Source organism: Motacilla alba, unplaced genomic scaffold (assembly GCF_015832195.1).
Source record: "Motacilla alba alba isolate MOTALB_02 unplaced genomic scaffold, Motacilla_alba_V1.0_pri HiC_scaffold_28, whole genome shotgun sequence".
In the NCBI taxonomy this organism is placed as follows: Eukaryota; Metazoa; Chordata; class Aves; order Passeriformes; family Motacillidae; genus Motacilla; species Motacilla alba.
Window position 1 is genome coordinate 2,385,342 of NW_024037374.1, and position 19,740 is coordinate 2,405,081.

Genomic DNA, 19,740 nt, shown 5'->3' on the forward strand with positions numbered 1-19,740 from the left:
ATAAACCAGTATGGACCAGTATGGACCAGTATAAACTGATATAAACCAGTATAAACCAGTATAAACCAGTATAACCCAGCTCCAGCCGAGTGAGCGCGGCCATGCGCTCCAGCAGGGGCACGCTGGTCAGCCCCTGGACCAGTACAAACCAGTACAAACCAGTATGGACCAGTACGGACCAGTATGAACCAGTATAAACTGATATAAACCACTATAAACCAGTATAAACCAGTATAAACCAGTATGAACCAGTATAACCCAGCTCCAGCCGAGTGAGCGCGGCCATGCGCTCCAGCAGGGGCACGCTGGTCAGCCCCTGAACCAGTATAAACCAGTATAAACCAGTATGGACCAGTACAAACCAGTATAAACCAGTATGGACCAGTATGAACTGCCGTAAACCAGTATAAACCCCTATAAACCAGTATAAACCAGTATAAACCAGTATAACCCAGCTCCAGCCGAGTGACCGCGGCCATGCGCTCCAGCAGGGGCACGCTGGTCAGCCCCTGGACCAGTATAAACCAGTACAAACCAGTATGGACCAGTATAAACCAGTATAAACTGATATAAACCAGTATAAACCAGTATAAACTGCCATAAACCCCTATAAACCAGTATAAACCAGTATAAACCAGTATAACCCAGCTCCAGCCGAGTGAGCGCGGCCATGCGCTCCAGCAGGGGCACGCTGGTCAGCCCCTGGACCAGTACAAACCAGTATAAACCAGTATGGACCAGTACAAACCAGTATAAACCAGTATGGACCAGTATGAACTGCCGTAAACCAGTATAAACCCCTATAAACCAGTATAAACCAGTATAAACCAGTATAACCCAGCTCCAGCCGAGTGAGCGCGGCCATGCGCTCCAGCAGGGGCACGCTGGTCAGCCCCTGGACCAGTATAAACCAGTACAAACCAGTATGGACCAGTATAAACCAGTATAAACTGATATAAACCAGTATAAACCAGTATAAACTGCCATAAACCCCTATAAACCAGTATAAACCAGTATAAACCAGTATAACCCAGCTCCAGCCGAGTGACCGCAGCCATGCGCTCCAGCAGGGGCAGCAACGTGAGTCCCTGAACCAGTACAAACCAGTACAAACCAGTATGGACCAGTATGAACCAGTACAAACCAGTATGGACCAGTATGGACCAGTATAAACCAGTACAAACCCGTACAAACCAGTATGGACCAGTACAAACCAGTATGGACCAGTACAAACCAGTACAAACCAGTATGGACCAGTATGGACCAGTACAAACCAGTATAAACTGCCATAAACCCCTATAAACCAGTATAAACCAGTATAAACCAGTACAAACCAGTACAAACCAGTATAAACCAGTATGAACCAGTACAAACCAGTATAAACCAGTATAAACTGCCGTAAACCCCTATAAACCAGTATAAACCAGTATGGACCAGTACAAACCAGTACAAACCAGTACAAACCAGTATGAACCAGGAGGAATAAAAAAACCCTACCCAGAAGACTTTTAAGCCCTAAACCAGTACAAACCAGTATAAACCAGTATAAACCAGTAAGCCCCCAACTCATTCCCAGTCCAAACCAGTAACCCCGGTCCCAAACCAGTACAAACCAGTACAAACCAGTATAAACCAGTAAAAAAAAAATCCACATCTCCCCCACTTTTAACCCCTTAACTCCCTCCCAGTGCCCCCGAAACCCCTCCCAGTACAAACCAGTACAAACCAGTAACCCCCAGTGCCCTCCCAGTCCAAACCAGTAACCCCCAGCCCCCAAACCAGTATAAACCAGTACGAACCAGTACAAACCAGTACAAACCAGTAACCCCAAACCCCCGTTTTTAACCCTTTAACCCCCTCCCAGCGCCCCCAAACTCCATCCCAGTCCCCTCCCAGTCCAAACCAGTAACCCCAGCCCCCAAACCAGTACGAACCAGTACAAACCAGTATAAACCAGTATAAACCAGTTACCTTGTTGGCCAGGCTCAGCCCCTCCCCCGCTCCCAGTACGGCCAGCGCGGCCTCGAAGCGGGAACGGACGTCGGCCACGAAGCCGGAGCGCAGCGGGTCAGCGCCCTGCACCAGTACAAACCAGTATAAACCAGTATAAACCAGTACGGACCAGTATAAACCAGTATAAACCAGTACGGACCAGTACGGACCAGTATGGACCAGTATGGACCAGTACGGACCAGTACGGACCAGTATAAACCAGTATGGACCAGTACGGACCAGTATGGACCAGTACGGACCAGTACGGACCAGTATAAACCAGTATGGACCAGTATGGACCAGTACGGACCAGTACGGACCAGTATGGACCAGTATGGACCAGTACGGAAAAGTATAGACCAGTATGGACCAGTATAAACCAGTATGGACCAGTATGGACCAGTATGGACCAGTATAAACCAGTATGGACCAGTATGGACCAGTATGGACCAGTATAAACCAGTATGGACCAGTATAAGCCAGTATGAACCAGTATGGACCAGTAAGGACCAGTATGGACCAGTATGGACCAGTATAAACCAGTATGGACCAGTATGGACCAGTATAAACCAGTATGGACCAGTTTAAACCAGTATGGACCAGTATGGACCAGTACGGACCAGTTTAAACCAGTATGGACCAGTATGGACCAGTACGGACCAGTATAAACCAGTATGGACCAGTACGGACCAGTACGGACCAGTACAAACCAGTATAAACCAGTTTAAACCAGTATGGACCAGTAACCCCAAAACTGCCTCCAAGGAGGTTCCCAGTGTCCCCAAACCCCTCCCAGTACAAACCAGTATAAACCAGTAACCCCCCCAAAATCCCTCCCAGTGGTTCCCAAGAGCCCCCAAAGCCATCCCAGTATGAACCAGTACAAACCAGTATAAACCAGTGTGGACCAGTAACCCCAAAACTGCCTCTTAAAAGCCCCCAAACCCCTCCCAGTATAAACCAGTAAAAACCAGTAACCCCCAAACCCTTTCCCGCTCAGCCCCGAACCCCTCCCAGCCCAAACCAGTATAAACCAGTATAAACCAGTATAAACCAGTATAAACCAGTTACCCGCAGGCTCTCCAGGTGCTCCCGGATCTCCCGGGCGCGGCCCCGCGGCTCCAGCGCCGCCAGCAGCAGGGCCAGGGTCAGCAGGCAGCCTGAAACCAGTACGGACCAGTATAAACCAGTACGGACCAGTACGGACCAGTACGGACCAGTATGGACCAGTATGGACCAGTATAAACCAGTATGGACCAGTATGGACCAGTATGGACCAGTATGGACCAGTGTAAACCAGTATAAACCAGTATAAACCGGTATGGACCAGTATGGACCAGTACGGACCAGTATAAACCAGTATGGACCAGTATGGACCAGTATGGACCAGTATAAACCAGTACGGACCAGTATGGACCAGTATAAACCAGTATGGACCAGTATGGACCAGTATGGACCAGTATAGACCAGTATAAACCAGTATGGACCAGTATAAACCAGTATGGACCAGTATGGACCAATATAGACCAGTATGGACCAGTATGGACCAGTATAAACCAGTATGGACCAGTATGGACCAGTATAAACCAGTATAAACCAGTATGGACCAGTATGGACCAGTATAAACCAGTATGGACCAGTATAAACCAGTATGGACCAGTATGGACCAGTATGGACCAGTATAAACCAGTATGGACCAGTATGGACCAGTATAAACCAGTATGGACCAGTATGGACCAGTATAAACCAGTATGGACCAGTATGGACCAGTATAAACCAGTATAAACCAGTATGGACCAGTATGGACCAGTATAAACCAGTATGGACCAGTATAAACCAGTATGGACCAGTATGGACCAGTATAAACCAGTATAAACCAGTATGGACCAGTATGGACCAGTATAAACCAGTATGGACCAGTATAAACCAGTATGGACCAGTGTGGTATTTTGGGGTATTTTTGGGGTATTTTGGGGCAGTTTTGGGGTATTTTTTGGGGTGATTTTGAGGGGTTTTGGGCGTATTTTTGGGGCGATTTTGGGGTGGTTTCGGGGTGGTTTTTGGGGTGGTTTTTGGGGTATTTTAGGGGGTATTTTGGGGTAGTTTTGTTGTATTTGGGGGGGTTTTGGGGTGGTTTCGGTGTGGTTTTTGGGGTGTTTTTGGGGGTATTTTTGGCATGGTTTTTGGGGGAATTTTGGGGGATTTTGTGGTATTTTGTGGGGTATTTTGGGGTGGTTTCGCTGTGGTTTTTGGGGTGGTTTTTGGGGAGGTTTTGGGGCGGGTTTTGGGTATTTTGGGGGTGTTTGTTGGAGATATTCTGGGGTATTTTGGGGGTGGTTTTGGGGTATTTGGGGTGGTTTTTGGGGTGGTTTTGGAGTGTTTTTGGATATTTTGGGGGATTTTTGGGGGATTTTGAGGTGGTCTCGGCGTGGTTTTTGGGGTGTTTTTTGGGGTATTTTCAGGGTATTTGGGGGTGTTTTTTTGGGTATTTTGGGGGCATTTGGGGGGATTTTTGGGTATTTTTGGGGGTATTTTTGGGGTGGTTCTCGGGGTCGTTCTTGGGGTGGATTCGGGGTGGTTTTTGGGGGATTTTTGGGGTATTTGGGGGGATTTCGGGGTGGGTTTTGGGGTGTTTTTGGGGTGGTTTCGGGGTGGTTTTTGGTGTATTCTCAGGGTATTTGGGGGTGTTTTTTGGGGTATTTTTGGAAATTCTAGGGGGATTTTGGGGTATTTTAGGGCTGGTTTTTGGGGCATTTTGGGTTATTTTCGGGGGTATTTTGGGGTGGTTTTGGGGTGGTTTTTGGGGTGGTTTTTGGGGTATTTTTGGGGTGGTTTTGGGGCTGGTTTTGGGTATTTTGGGGGCGTTTTTTGGGGATATTCTGGGGTATTTTGGGGGGTATTTTTTGGTTATTCTGGGGGCATTTTCGGGGTGTCTGTTGGGGTATTTTCGGGCGATTTTTGGGTATTTTGGGAGGTATTTTGGGGTGCTTTCGGTGTGGTTCTTGGGGTGGTTTTTCGGGTATTTTCAGGGGATTTTAGGGTAGTTTTGGGGTATTTTACGGGGGATTTTGGGGTGGTTTTTGGGGTGGTTTTGGGGTATTTTCGGGGTATTTTGCGGTAGTTTTGGAGCATTTTGGGGGGGATTTTGGGGTGGTTTCAGTGTGGGTTTTAAGGAGGATTTGGGGGATTTTGGGGGATTTTTGGGGGAATTTTGGGGTATTATTGGGTTGGTTTTTTCATGTATTTTTGGGGTGACTTTGGGGTATTTTTTGGCTATTTTGGGGTTTTTGGGGGTGGTTTTGGGGCAATTTTTGGGGTATTTTGGGGGGAATTTTTGTGGTCTTTTTTTGGGTATTTTGGGGTCTTGTGGGATTGGTTTTGGGGTGGTTTTTGGTGTATTTTGGGGATATTTTTAGGATGGTTTTTTGTGTTGTTTTTAGGGTGACTTTGAGCTATTTCTGGGGTATTTTGGGGCATTTTTTAGGGTACTTTAAGGGTGTTCTGGGGGCGTTTCTTGGGGTGTTTTGGGAGTTTTCTGGGATTGGTTTTGGGGTGGCTTTTTGGGGCATTTTTTGGGTATTTTGGAATTTATCTGGGATGGGTTTCGGGGCTTTTTTGGAGTATTTTTGGGGTATTTTTAGGGTGACTTTGGGGTATTTTGGGGGTGTTTTGAGGACATTTCTGGGGGGTATTTTGGGGATTACCTGGGGTTGGTTTCGGGTGCTGTTTGGGGTATTTTGGGGGCGTTTCCGGGGCAGTTTTTGGGGTGCTTTTGGGTGTTTTTTAGGCTCTCACCGCGGCTCTGGGGCTCGAGCTCCAGCAGCTCCTGGCACATCTGCACCTGATCCTGCAGCACCTGAGCCTCGGCCACGCCCAGCTCCGGCCTGGGGGCGGGGCCAACAGGTGAGAGAATGCACGAAAGGGGCGGGGCTTGCAAAGAAAGGGGCGTGGCTCACCAGAACAGCTCCCTCTCCACGATTGGCTCCTGCCACCAAGCCTCGGCCTCACCTGGGAGAAAAGGGCGTGGCCAGGTGAGAAAAGGGCATGGCTAAGAGTGGGCGGGGCCAGAGTGGGTGTGGCCTCACCTGGCTGCAGCGTCACCTCATGGAGGGCGGAGTCAGGCGCCCAGGTGACCTCCAGGTGGGCAGGGCGCTCGGTGGGCGGGGCAGGGATGTCGCAGAGCTGATGTCACCCGTCAAGGTGTGCCAGGTGTGGTGGCCACGCCCACCCCGAAGCCACGCCCACCCCGGCCCCACCCTCCTGCCTTCAGGGGGAGGATACCCAGGTGTGGCTGGGGCGTGGCCGCCCCTCCCCTGAGCGCCACGGCCCGGCCAGGGCAGAGCCGTCCAGGGTTGCTGTCAGCTCTGGGCACTCTGGGTTCACCTGTAAGGGGAAAAAGCACAAAGTTTTGGGTGTTTTCCCACCAAAAATCGGGAATTTTCAGCTCCAAAATCAGAGGTTTTAGCACCAAAATGTTTGGGACATCAGGTCTACCCTATTGAAGTCAATGGGAATGCATGGACACCAGGTCTACCCCATTAAGGTCAATGGAGATGCAGGGTCACCAGGTCTACCCCATTGAAGTCAATTAGTAATTTGGACACCAGGTCTACCCCATTGAAGTCAATGGGGTAATTTGGACACCAGGTCTACCCCATTGAAGTCAATGGAAATGCAGGGACACCAGGTCTACCCCCATTAAAGTCAATGGGGTAATTTGGACACCAGGTCTACCCCATTGAAGTCAATGGAAATGCAGGGACACCAGGTCTACCCCATTAAAGTCAATGGGAATACACGGACACCAAGTCTACCCCCATGAAAGTCAAAGGGGATTTAGGGACACCAGGTCTACCCCCATTGAAGTCAATAGGGATTTAAGAACACCGGATCTACCCAATTAAAGTCAATGGGGATAGAGGGACACCAGGTCTACCCCATTAAAGTCAATGGGGATACAGGGACACCAGGTCTACCCCCATTGAAGTCAATGGGAATGCATGGACACCAGGTCTGCCCCATTAAAGTCAATAGGAATACACAGACACCAGGTCTACCCCCATGAAAGTCAATGGGGATTTAGGGACACCAGGTCTACCCCCATTGAAATCAATGGAGATGCAGGGACACCAGGTCTACCCCCATGAAAGTCAATGGGGATTTAGGGACACCAGGTCTACCCCCATTGAAATCAATGGAGATGCAGGGACACCAGGTCTACCCCCATTGAAGTCAATGGAAACTTTGTACACCAGGTCTACCCCATTAGAGTCAATAGGGATTTAGGGACACCAGGTCTACCCCATTAAAGTCAATGGGGATTTTAGGGACACCAGGTCTACCCCCATAGTTAAATGGGTAACCAGGTCTACCCAGTCAAAGTAATGGGGGTTCAGGGGGACCAGTTTGGGGGGGGGCTCCCAAGGGTTTTGGATAATACAGGTGATTTTGGGGGGTACCCAGGTCATGTTCTGGGGGAATCCAGGTGATTCTGGGGGGGATCCATGTGATTTTTTGGGTAATTCGGGTGATTTTGGGGGTACCTATGCGATGTTTTGTGGGTACCCAAGTGATTTTGGGGAGATCCAGGTAATGTTTTGGGGGGACCCAGCTGTATCCAGGTAATTTTTTGGGCTTCCCAGGTGATTTTGGGGGGTACCCAGGTGATTTTTGGGGTACCCAGGTGTCCTCACTCACCTTGACAGGGCGGGAGAAGATGACGGCCAGCGTCGCGTCCTCACGGTCGATGTGGACACAGATGACCCTCGGAGGTGGGGGGGCTGTCAGGGGACACCCCAACATTCAGGGGACAGCCCAACATGCAGGGGCACCCCAGAACTCCAGGTGGGAGCCCCAGGGGATGGGAGGGAAGCCTGAGTTACCTCGGGAGAGGATGCAGCGCAGGTACACCCAGGCGCTTTGGTCCGTGGGGTCGGTGAACACGGCGTTCTGCACCAGCTCCAGCTCTGGGGAGGCAAAGGGGGCACCCTGAAATCTCAGGGGGCAGAAGGGACACCCCAAAATCTCAGGGGGGCACCCCAAAATCGGAATGAGGGCACCCAGGTGTGTGGGAAGTCAGGTCTGATCAGTGAAGGTAATGGGAATTGTAGTGACACCAGATCTACCTCATTAAAGTCAATGGGGATACAAGGACACCAGGTCTACCCCATTAAAAGCAATGGAGAATTTAGGACAACAGGTCTACCCCATTAAACCCAATGGGGATTTCAGGCCAACAGGTCTACCCCAGTAAAGTCAATGGGGATTTTGGGGACACCAGGTCCCCAAAAGGGACACCAGGACCCCTTTAAAAGCCAAGAGAATTTAGCACACCAGGTCTACCCCCATTTAACCCAATGGGAATTTATGGACACCAGGTCTACCCTCATTAAAGTCAATGGGGATGTAGGGACACCAGGTCTACCTCATTGAAACCAATGGAGATTTAGGAACACCAGGTCTACCCCATTAAAGTCAATAGGAATGCAGGGACACCAGGTCTACCCCATTAAAGTCAATGGGGATTTGCAGACACCAGGTCTACCCCATTAAAGTCAATGGAGATTCAGGGACATCAGGTCTACCCCATTGAAACCAATTAGGATTTGGGACACCAGGTCTACCCCATTAAAAGCAAGAGAATTTAGGACAACAGGTCTACCCATTGACCCCAGTGGGGATGTTGGGGCCACCAGGTCTACCCCCATAAAAAGAGAGAATTTCCAGACACCAGGTCTACCCCCATTTAACCCAAAGGGAATGTATGGACACCAGGTCTACCCCATTGAAACCAATGGGGACGTACAGACACCAGGTCTACCCCATTGAAACCAATGGAGATTTAGGAACACCAGGTCCACCCCATTAAAGTCAATGGAGATTTTAGGGACACCAGGTCTACCCCATTAAAGTCAATAGGAATGCAGGGACACCAGGTCTACCCCATTAAAGTCAATGGAGATTTACAGACACCAGGTCTACCCCATTGAAACCAATGGGGATTTGCAGACACCAGGTCTACCCCATTAAAGTCAATGGGGATTTGCAGACACCAGGTCTACCCCATTAAAGTCAATGGGGATTTGCAGACACCAGGTCTACCCCATGAAAGTCAATGGGGATTTGCAGGCACCAGGTCTACCCCATTAAAGTCAATGGAGATTTGCAGACACCAGGTCTACCCCATTGAAACCAATGGGGATTTGCAGACACCAGGTCTACCCCATTAAAGTCAATGGGGATTTGCAGACACCAGGTCTACCCCATTAAAGTCAATGGGGATTTGCAGACACCAGGTCTACCCCATTAAAGTCAATGGGGATTTGCAGACACCAGGTCTACCCCATTAAAGTCAATGGGGATTTGCAGACACCAGGTCTACCCCATTAAAGTCAATGGAGATGTAGGGACACCAGGTCTACCCCAATGAAAGTCAATGGAGATTTAAGGACACCAGGTCTACCCCATTAAAGTTAATAGGGACTTAGGGACACCAGGTCTACCCCATTAAAGTCAATGGAGATTTTAGGGACACCAGGTCTACCCCATTAAAGTCAATAGGAATGCAGGGACACCAGGTCTACCCCATTAAAGTCAATGGAGATTTTAGGGACACCAGGTCTACCCCATTAAAGTCAATAGGAATGCAGGGACACCAGGTCTACCCCATTAAAGTCAATGGAGATTTGCAGACACCAGGTCTACCCCATTGAAACCAATGGGGATTTGCAGACACCAGGTCTACCCCATTAAAGTCAATGGGGATTTGCAGGCACCAGGTCTACCTGATTAAAGTCAATGGAGATTTTAGGGACACCAGGTCTACCCCATTAAAGTCAATGGGGATTTTAGGGACACCAGGTCTACCCCATTAAAGTCAATGGGGATTTGCAGACACCAGGTCTACCCCATTAAAGTCAATGGAGATGTAGGGACACCAGGTCTACCCCAATGAAAGTCAATGGAGATTTAAGGACACCAGGTCTACCCCATTAAAGTTAATAGGGATTTAGGGACACCAGGTCTACCCCATTAAAGTCAATGGAGGTTTAAGGACATCAGGTCTACCCATTCACCCCAAAGGGGCTTTAGGGACACCAGGTCTACCCACCCACCCACCCCAACCCTCCTTTCCGGGCTCTGCCATAAGTTTTTTGGGATTTGCCAGGTTTTTAGGGGGAATTTCCCCGGGGAACCTCTCACCTTCCTTCAGCCTCTCGGGGGGCAGCGCCCCGGCCTCGCCCTGCCCGCGGCTCCGGGCGGGCGCCAGCAGCCGCAGCCGGTGGTGCCAGGCCGAGAAGTTGGAGAAGTCGCGGCTCAGCAGGGCCCCGGCGAAGGCCAGCTCGGCCTCAGGGTCCTGGCCGGCCACCAGAGCCCGCCGGTGCTCCCAGGCGTGGACTGGGAGGGCACCAGTACAAACCAGTAAGCACTGGGAGCCGCCCCCGAGCCCCTGAGGGCCGTGGCGGCAGCTCCCAGTATAAACCAGTAAGAGTTCTGCACCCAAACCCATTCCCAGTATGGTCTAAAGGCTCCCAGGTTTATACTGGGAGGGCACCAGTACAAACCAGTAAGCACTGGGAGCCGCCCCCGAGCTCCTACAGCCCGTGGCGGCAGCTCCCAGTATAAACCAGTAAGGGTTCATGCGCCCAAACCTATTCCCAGTATGGTCTAAGGGCTCCCAGGTTTATACTGGGCGGGCACCAGTACAAACCAGTAAGCACTGGGAGCTCCTGAGGGCCGTGGCGGCAGCTCCCAGTATAAACCAGTAAGGGTTGATGCGCCCAAACCTATTCCCAGTATGGTCTAAGGGCTCCCAGGTTTATACTGGGAGGGCACCAGTACAAACCAGTAAGCACTGGGAGCCCCTGAGGGCCGTGGCAGCAGCTCCCAGTATAAACCAGTAAGGGTTGATGCGCCCAAACCCATTCCCAGTATGGTCTAAGGGCTCCCAGGTTTATACTGGGAGGGCACCAGTACAAACCAGTACAAACCAGTACAACCCAGAAGCTGCCGAACCCCCTCCCAGTATAAACCAGTATAACCCGGTAAGCCCTGCACCCCATCCCAGTATAAACCAGTATAACTCAGTATAAACCAGTAACCCCCGCACACCATCCCAGTATAACCCAGTAGGCACGGCACCAGGTCCTCCCGGCCATCAGGGGGCGCTCACACACACTCCACATTCCCTCTCCCAGTATAAACCAGTACAAACCAATACAAACCAGTACAAACCAGTGACCCCAGCCCTATCCCAGCAACCCCAAGACCCCATCCCAGTATAAACCAGTATAACCCAGTATAATCCAGCACACACACTGCCAAGTCCTCCCGGCCAGCAGGGGGCGCTCACACACGCTCCCACTCCCTCTCCCAGTACAAACCAGTACAAACCAGTACAAACCAGTGACCCCAGCCCCATCCCAGCACCCCCAGCACCCCATCCCAGTATAAACCAGTATAAACCAGTATGAACCAGTACTCACAGTTGCGGGGGTCGGCCGCCAGGAGGCGCTCGCACAGCGCCAGGTCCTCCCGGCCAGCAGGGGGCGCCGGGGCGTGGCCCAGCACCCAGCCCCGGTGGTGCCACGCCCCGTAGGATTTGGGGTTGACGCCCAGGCACTGCCCCACGAACGACAGCTCCGAGGGCACCCTGGAACCAGTACGGACCAGTATGAACCAGTATGAACCAGTATAAACCAGTATAAACCAGTAAGGAGCAGTAAAAATGGTAAAAAAGGTAAAAGAACGGGAAAAACCAGTAAAAACCAGTAAGAACCAGTAAAAACCAGTGCAAGATAAAGCTTTGGAGGTGATTAGAGACCACTACAGACCAGTATAAACCAGTATGGACCAGTATAAACCAGTATGGACCAGTATAAGTGGTAAAAACCAGTAAAAACCAGTAAAAACCAGTATGAACCAGTATGAACCAGTATAAGGCCAACTGGTAGGGACCACTGTAGACCAGTCCAAACCAGTATGGACCAGTATAAACCAGTATGGACCAGTTTAAGTGGCTAAAACCAGTAAAAACCAGTAAAAACCAATAAAAACCAGTATGAACCAGTAAAAACCAGTATAAACCAGTATGAACCAGTATAAACCAGTATGAACCAGTAAAAACCAGTATAAACCAGTATGAACCAGTATAAGGCCAACTGGTAGGGACCATTACAGACCAGTCCAAACCAGTATGGACCAGTATAAGTGGTAAAAACCAGTAAGAACCAGTAAGAACCAGTAAGAACCAGTAAGAACCAGTATGAACCAGTATAAACCAGTACAACCCAGTAACCCCAAACTCCCTTTTAACCCTTTCCTCCCCCTTCCAGAGCCCTCCCAGTGCCCTCCCGGTCCAAACCGGCGCCCTCCCGGTCCAAACCAGTATAAACCAGTAAAAACCAGTATAAACCAGTATAAACCAGTACAAACCAGTCCCCTCCCAGCGCTCCCAGGGCCCGGCGGCGCAGGTTCCAGCAGGTGCCCACGTCGGGATTGGCCGCCAGCACCGCGCCCGTCAGCGACAGCACCTGGGCGGGCGGCGCCCCCTGCTGGACGGGAGGACACCAGTATAAACCAGTATAAACCAGTATAAACCAGTATAAACCAGTATAAACCAGTATAGACCAGTATAAACCAGTCTGGACCAGTATAAACCAGTAAATCCCAGTTCCAGTCGGGGGGAGCGCCTGGGCGGGCGGCGCCCCCTGCTGGACGGGAGGACACCAGTTCAGACCAGTATAAACCAGTATAAACCAGTATGGACCAGTAAACCCCAATCCCCTCCCAGTCCCTCCCAGTATAAACCAGTAACCCCCCCCCAGTTCCCTCCCAGTTCAAACCAGTTCAAACCAGTTCATCCCAGTTCCCTCCCAGTTCATCCCAGTTCCCTCCCAGTCCCTCCCAGTTCAAACCAGTGACCTCCCAGTATAAACCAGTATGGCCCAGACGCCTCCCAGTTCCCTCCCAGTACAAAACCAGTAACTCCCAGTCCCTCCCAGTATAAACCAGTTCCCTCCCAGTCCATCCCAGTATAAACCAGTTCCCTCCCAGTGCCTCCCAGTATAAACCAGTTCATCCCAGTTCCCTCCCAGTTCCCTCCCAGTCCATCCCAGTATAAACCAGTTCCCTCCCAGTCCATCCCAGTATAAACCAGTTCCCTCCCAGCCCATCCCAGTATAAACCAGTTCATCCCAGTTCCCTCCCAGTCCCTCCCAGTCCATCCCAGTATAAACCAGTTCCCTCCCAGTTTGATCCCAGTCCATCCCAGTATAAACCAGTTCCCTCCCAGTGCCTCCCAGCTCCCTCCCAGTCCCTCCCAGTCCATCCCAGTATAAACCAGTTCCCTTCCTGTCCCTCCCAGTCCATCCCAGTTCATCCCAATCCCCTCCCAGTCCATCCCAGTATAAACCAGTTCCCTCCCAGCTCCCTCCCAGTTCATCCCAGTCCTCCCCAGTTCATCCCAGTTCCCTCCCAGTCCCTCCCAGTATAAACCAGTTCCCTCCCAGTTTGATCCCAGTCCCTCCCAGTTCATCCCAGTCCCTCCCAGTTCATCCCAGTTCCCTCCCAATTCCTCCCAGTACATCCCAGTTCCCTCCCAGTCCTCCCCAGTTCATCCCAGTCCCCTCCCAGCTCCCTCCCAGTATAAACCAGTTCTCTCCCAGTGCCTCCCAGTCCATCCCAGTTCCGTCCCAGTCCCTCCCAGTTCATCCCAGTTCCCTCCCAGTCCCTCCCAGTATAAACCAGTTCCCTCCCAGTTTGATCCCAGTCCCTCCCAGTATAAACCAGTTCCCTCCCAGTCCCTCCCAGGTCCCTCCCAGTCCCTCCCAGTCCATCCCAGTCCATCCCAGTATGACCCAGTAACCGCCCAGTTCATCCCAGTCCCTCCCAGTTCCCTCCCAGTCCCTCCCAGTTCCCTCCCAGTCCATCCCAGTATAAACCAGTTCCCTCCCAGTCTGATCCCAGTAACCTCCCAGTATGGCCCAGTTCCCTCCCAGTCCCTCCCAGTATATCCCAGTATAAACCAGTTCCCTCCCAGTCCCTCCCAGTATATCCCAGTATATCCCAGTTCCCTCCCAGTCCCTCCCAGCTCCCTCCCAGTTTATCCCAGTATATCCCAGTTCCCTCTGAGCCCCCTCCCGGTACAAACCAGTATAACCCAGTATAGACCAGTATAACCAGTATAGACCAGTTTAGACCAGTATAACCCAGTATAAGCCAGTATAACCCAGTACAAACCAGTATAACCCAGTACCCCCAGTATAACCCAGTATAACCCAGTATAACCAGTATAACCCAGTATAACCCAGTATAACCCAGTATAGACCAGTATAACCCAGTACCCCCAGTATAACCCAGTATAACCAGTATAACCCAGTATAACCCAGTATAGACCAGTATAGACCAGTATAACCCAGTATAACCCAGTATATCCCAGTATAACCCAGTATAACCAGTATAACCAGTATAACCCAGTATATCCCAGTATATCCCAGTATATCCCAGTATATCCCAGTATAACCAGTATAACCCAGTATAACCAGTATATCCCAGTCCATCCCAGTATATCCCAGTATAACCAGTATATCCCAGTATAACCAGTATAACCCAGTATAACCAGTATATCCCAGTCCATCCCAGTATAACCAGTATAACCAGTATATCCCAGTATAACCAGTATAACCAGTATAACCCAGTACCCCCAGCAGCGCCTCCATGGCCTCCCGGTACAGACCAGTATAACCCAGTATATCCCAGTATAACCAGTATATCCCAGTATAACCCAGTATATCCCAGTATAACCAGTATAACCCAGTATATCCCAGTATAACCAGTATATCCCAGTATAACCCAGTATATCCCAGTATAACCCAGTATAACCAGTATAACCCAGTATAACCAGTATATCCCAGTATAACCAGTATAGACCAGTATAACCCAGTATAACCCAGTATAACCAGTATAACCAGTATAACCAGTACCCCCAGCAGCGCCTCCATGGCCTCCCGGTACAGACCAGTATATCCCAGTATATCCCAGTCCATCCCAGTATATCCCAGTATAACCAGTATAACCAGTATAACCAGTATATCCCAGTATATCCCAGTATATCCCAGTATATCCCAGTATAACCAGTACCCCCAGCAGCGCGTCCATGGCCTCCCGGTACAGACCAGTATAACCCAGTATATCCCAGTATATCCCAGTATAACCAGTATAACCCAGTATAACCAGTATAACCAGTATAACCAGTATAACCAGTATATCCCAGTATATCCCAGTCCATCCCAGTATAACCAGTATAACCAGTACCCCCAGCAGCGCCTCCATGGCCTCCCGGTACAGACCAGTATAACCCAGTATATCCCAGTATATCCCAGTATAACCAGTACCCCCAGTATAACCCAGTCCATCCCAGTATATCCCAGTCCATCCCAGTATAACCAGTATATCCCAGTACCCCCAGCAGCGCGTCCATGGCCTCCCGGTACAGACCAGTATAACCAGTATATCCCAGTATAACCAGTATAACCAGTATAACCCAGTATATCCCAGTACCCCCAGTATAACCAGTATAACCAGTACCCCCAGCAGCGCCTCCATGGCCTCCCGGTACAGACCAGTATAACCCAGTATAAACCAGTATAACCAGTATAACCAGTACCCCCAGCAGCGCCTCCATGGCCTCCCGGTAGTGCCTCAGTTTCTCCTCGCGCTGCCGGCGCCGCGCCGCGTCCGGGGGGCGGAGCTTGAGCCGCCCGTGCTGGGGGCAACTGGTTTATACTGGGAGCGACTGGGAGGGGACTGGGAGCGACTGGGAGGGGACTGGGGGGGACTGGTTTATACTGGGAGCGACTGGGAGGGGACTGGGGGGGACTGGTTTATACTGGGAGCGACTGGGAGGGGACTGGGGGGGACTGGTTTATACTGGGAGCGACTGGGAGGGGACTGGGATCAAACTGGGGGGGACTGGGAGGGACTGAGGGGGACTGGGGGGCAACTGGTTTATACTGGGAGCGACTGGGAGGGACTGGGAGGGAACTGGGATCAAACTGGGAGGGGACTGGGGGGGACTGGGAGGGAACTGGTTTATACTGGGAGCGACTGGGAGGGACTGGGAGGGACTGGGAGCGACTGGGGGGGACTGGGGGGCAACTGGTTTATACTGGGAGCGACTGGGAGGGGACTGGGATCAAACTGGGAGGGACTGGGAGGGACTGAGGGGGACTGGGGGGGAACTGGTTTATACTGGGAGCGGACTGGGAGCGACTGGGGGGGACTGGGAAGGCACTGGTTTATACTGGGAGGGACTGGGAGCGACTGGGGGGGACTGGGGGGGAACTGGTTTATACTGGGAGGGACTGGGAGGGACTGGGATCAAACTGGGAGGGACTGGGAGGGACTGAGGGGGACTGGAGGGCAACTGGTTTATACTGGGAGCGACTGGGGGGGAACTGGGGGGAAACTGGGGGGGACTGGTTTATACTGGGAGCGCCTGGGGGGGACTGGGAGGGACTGGTTTATACTGGGAGCGGACTGGGGGCGACTGGGGGGGAGCTGGTTTATACTGGGATGGACTGGGAGGGGACTGGGATCAAACTGGGAGGGACTGGGAACAAACTGGGAGGGGACTGGTTTGTACTGGGAGAGAACTGGGATCCAACTGGGAGGGAACTGGTTTATACTGGGAGTGACTGGGGGGGACTGGTTTATACTGGGAGCGACTGGGGGGGACTGGGGGGGACTGGGAGGGCACTGGTTTATACTGGGAGGGACTGGGAACAAACTGGGAGGGACTGGGAGGGCACTGGGAGGCAACTGGTTTATACTGGGAGCGACTGGGGGCGACTGGGGGGGAACTGGGGGGGACTGGGAGGGAACTGGGAGCAAACTGGTTTATACTGGGAGCGACTGGGGGGGACTGGGGGGGACTGGGAGGGCACTGGTTTATACTGGGAGGGACTGGGATCCAACTGGGAGGGACTGGTTTATACTGGGAGGGACTGGGAGGGACTGGTTTATACTGGGAGCGACTGGGAGGGAACTGGGATGGACTGGGAGGGACTGGGCCATACTGGGAGGAGACTGGCGTGGACTGGGAGGGGGCTTTGGGGTTACTGGTTTATACTGGGATGGGGTCTGGGGTTACTGGGAAGGAACTGGTTTGGACTGGGAAGGGACTGGGATAAACTGGGACATACTGGGAGGGAACTGGGACGTTACTGGGCCATACTGGGAGGGACTGGGATGAACTGGGAGGGGACTGGGATGTTACTGGGCCATACTGGGATGAACTGGGAGGGGACTGGGATGAACTGGGAGGGGACTGGGATGTTACTGGGCCATACTGGGATGAACTGGGAGGTTACTGGGATGAACTGGGAGGGGACTGGGCCATACTGGGATGAACTGGGCTGAACTGGGAGCCCTGGGGGGGGCGGGGTTCGCTCCGGGCCCGGCCGGTTCCATTCCCGCGGGATGGGGGGGGCGGCGTTCGCTCCGGGCCCGGCCGGTTCCATTCCCGCCCCGGGAGAGGGGGGGGAGGATCCGTTCCCTCACCATTTCCTCAGCTCGGCGCGGGGGGATCCGGGACCTGCGGGGCGACACCGGAGCTCAGCGCGGTCCCGACGGATCCCGGGGCCTTCCCGGCGATCCCGATCCCGGTGGGATCTCCTCCCCCCGATCCCGGTACCCACCGGAGCGGCGGCGGCGGCGGCTGCTGAGGGCGGCGCGGGGGCTGCCGGGAATGGCGGCGCCGCGGGGCACGCTGGGATACACCGAGGCACGCAGCGGGCGCGCCGCGGCGGCTGGGCGGCGCGCGGGGCGTGATGGGATACACCGAGGCGGGCGGCGCGGCGCCATGTTGTCGCGAGTGCTCGCTTTACGGCGGCGTGGCGTGCGGGGTTGCGACGTAAGGACGCGTCGCTTTACGGCGGTGTGGCGGGCGCTGCCGAAGGGGGATTTCGGGACGGGAGAACACCTGGAGAACACCTGGAGAACACCTGGAGAACATCTGGAGAACACCTGGAGAACATCTGGAGAACATCTGGGAAGGGCTGGGAACCGCTGGGAAACGGCGGGAAACGCCCGCGAGCAGCTGGAAAAGGCTCCACCCCCTTTGTCCTGGGGATGGCCTGCGCTCCCGGCCACCACCGGCCGCTCCATGGGTGACCACCGGACACCGAGGGGACAAAAGGGCTCGGCCACCACGGCTGGACACTCAAGGGACCATTGGTGGCCATCTGGGGCCATTGACGGCCAGGAATGGCCATCAGGGACCATCAGTGACCATTAACTTCCATTGATCACCGTTAATGGCCATCGATGACCATCGGTGGCCATCGATGACCATTGATGACCATCAGTGACCATCGATGACCATCAACGGACATCAATGGCCACCAATGACCATCAGTGACCATCAGTGACCATCAATGGCCACCAATGACCATCAGTGACCATCAATGGCCACCAATGACCATCAACGGCCATCAATGACCATCAATGACCATCAATGGCCATCGATGATAATCAATGACCATCAGTGACCATCAACGGCCATCAATGACCATCAACGGCCATCAATGACCATCACTGACCATCAATGACCATCAATGGCCATCAGTGACCATCAATGGCCATCAATGGTCATCAATAGTCATCGATGACCACCAACGGCCATCGATGACCATCAGTGACCATCAATGGTCATCAATGACCACCAACGGCCATCAATGACCATCAATGACCATCAATGGCCATCGACGACCATCAACGGACATCGATGGCCACCGATGACCATCAGTGACCAACACTGACCATCAATGGCCATCGATGATAATCAATGACCATCAGTGACCATCAACGGCCATCGATGACCATCAGTGACCATCAGTGACCATCAGTGACCATCAATGACCATCAGTGACCATTGATGACCATCAGTGACCATCGATGACCATCAGTGACAATCAGTGACCATCAGTGGCCATCAACAGCCATCCATGACCATCAGTGACCATCAGTGACCATTAACTTCCATCGATCACGATTAATGGTCATCGATGATCATCGATGACCATCAACGGACATCAATGGCCACCAATGACCATCAGTGACCAACACTGACCATCAGCGACCATCAACGGCCATCAATGACCATCATTGACCATCAATGGCCGCCAATGACCAAGAGTGACCAACACTGACCATCAGTGACCATCCATGACAATCAATGACCATTAAATGACATCAGTGACCATCGACAGCCACCAATGACCATCAGTGACCATCAGTGACCATCAATGGCCGCCAATGACCATCAGTGACCATCAGTGACCATCAGTGACCATCAATGACCATAAACAGCCATCAGTGACCATCGACAGCCAGCGATGACCATCAGTGACCATCAATGGCCACCAATGACCATCAGTGACCATCAGTGACCATCAACGAATGCCCTGGGAACAATTCTGGGGCTCCTGCCAGGAACCGCCCCAGAAACCCCAATGAACCCTTTGGGATCCGCCCAGGAACCCTTTGGGATCCACCCAGGAACCCTTTGGGATCCACCCAGGAACCCTTTGGGATCCACCCAGGAACCCTTTGGGATCCGCCCAGGAACCCTTTGGGATCCACCCAGGAACCCTTTGGGATCCGTCCATGAACCCTTTGGGATCCACCCAGGAACCCTTTGGGATCCGTCCCTGAACCCTTTGGGATCCGTCCAGGAACCCTTTGGGA

General features: G+C 52.4%; 1 long non-coding RNA gene and 2 pseudogenes across 1 annotated transcript; 1 reads left to right on the forward strand and 2 right to left on the reverse strand.

The window, feature by feature from the left end:
- Positions 1-19,740, reverse strand: part of LOC119696322 — a 2,199,709-nt pseudogene that overhangs the window by 1,507,092 nt on the left and 672,877 nt on the right.
- The window catches only part of LOC119696323, a 1,148,804-nt pseudogene that overhangs the window by 507,820 nt on the left and 621,244 nt on the right, over positions 1-19,740 (forward strand).
- On the reverse strand, positions 12,683-18,015 carry LOC119696393. Its single transcript, XR_005255567.1, has 3 exons — positions 17,554-18,015; positions 15,659-15,757; positions 12,683-12,701 (listed from the first exon to the last, which is right to left on the reverse strand). It is a non-coding gene; the product is annotated as an uncharacterized LOC119696393 (long non-coding RNA).